Raw genomic sequence first — 1,389 nt, 5'->3', positions numbered from 1 at the left:
AATGGTCTCACGCAAACAAAATGATCAAATCTTGCGACGCGTTTTATACAGCACCGTCCGTAAACAAAATTATGTTCCAGTTACAAACCATACTAAAAAAAATTAAATAAAAACGATAGCTACGTTCTCTTGAACATAGGCTGCGAAACGGTAGGTCGCCATCTTGCGCGGTTCAATTTGAACTGCTGTTTTGCCAGTTGAAACAAACGAGCGCAACGCGTGCGCCACGAGAGCCGTGAAAGGTGGAGGAACAAAAAAAAAAAAAAAAAACGCAAGTACAGCTATTTCAACGTTATCTTACCACGTGCAGCTTGGTGCAAACGCCGTGCTGAGAATGAAGCCGAGTCAAGCACAGCTTCGTCAAAACTGGGCCTCTCGCGACGACTCGAATCAATCTCGCTCCCGTTATTTTCAGACCTTCGATCGTGCGCAATTTTGTATCGCTTAAATCTTCGACCGCAAGTGACGCCTCTTCGCACGCACTGCGCAGTGGCAGAGCATTCGGTTCAAGGCAACCCGCGGTTTGTTCTATTATTGGGCAGACCCGACTCTTGTAAATCGAACGCTTCTATTTCAGTGGCTCATTCCCGCCTCCTCTGAGTCAATAAAGCGCAATGTGTGCGCAGTTTGTGTAGTCAGAAGAGACGGGAACTGCGTTGAATGGGTACAAACGTAATTTTACAGCACAAGAAAACTAGAAGCGTACCCGGCTGGTGCACCTTGCAACATAATACCCGTGCTACACGAGAAGCTTTTCTTTCCTCCATGTACACGAGCGTTTCGAAGGCCTTTGAGTCCAATGTCGTTTGACTGAAATGACACCTTTGAGCTGCTACACGATGTTTTTCAAAGGCTTGGTTGAAATGCCCTTTGAGCCAAAGGAGCACCACCAACGACCTTTGAGGTTCTCAAAGGCCTTTGAAACACGACCGGTCCTACTCTCGGGCTCAGTTTCTGCATGCCGTAATTACAAAAACGATTATTTACGAGTAAAACTACATGTTCTCAAGAACGGCACCTCATGTAGTGTATCACTCCGCCAAAGCGCCGGACCCGTGACGTCAGAGCGCGCGCGTTTTGAAAGGGGTTTGCTATGAATGCGTGATATCGTCTGCCTTGTCTCACGCAGTTTGTTTGTCGTCACTGGAGTCGTTTATAAGCATATTAAGTCCAAAAATCACGAGAACGGCTCACGCCATGTTCAAAATATTCCCAGTAACGCCCTACTTGCGCCGCGCGGAGAAACAGCCGGCTACGGTGATAAGGCACAGCGGCAACTTCCGGTATGCCGGAACCGGCAACTTCCAGTTCCGGCAACTTCCGGCAGCCAAACCGATATGCAGCGGCTAATAAATATTTGCGGCCAGGAAGCCACTGACCTCGGATTAA

Source organism: Haemaphysalis longicornis, unplaced genomic scaffold (genome assembly GCF_048455015.1).
Source record: "Haemaphysalis longicornis isolate Haplotype H1 unplaced genomic scaffold, Haemaphysalis longicornis Haplotype H1 scaffold_1, whole genome shotgun sequence".
Taxonomy (NCBI): Eukaryota; Metazoa; Arthropoda; class Arachnida; order Ixodida; family Ixodidae; genus Haemaphysalis; species Haemaphysalis longicornis.
Note: the sequence above shows the minus strand (reverse complement) of the source record.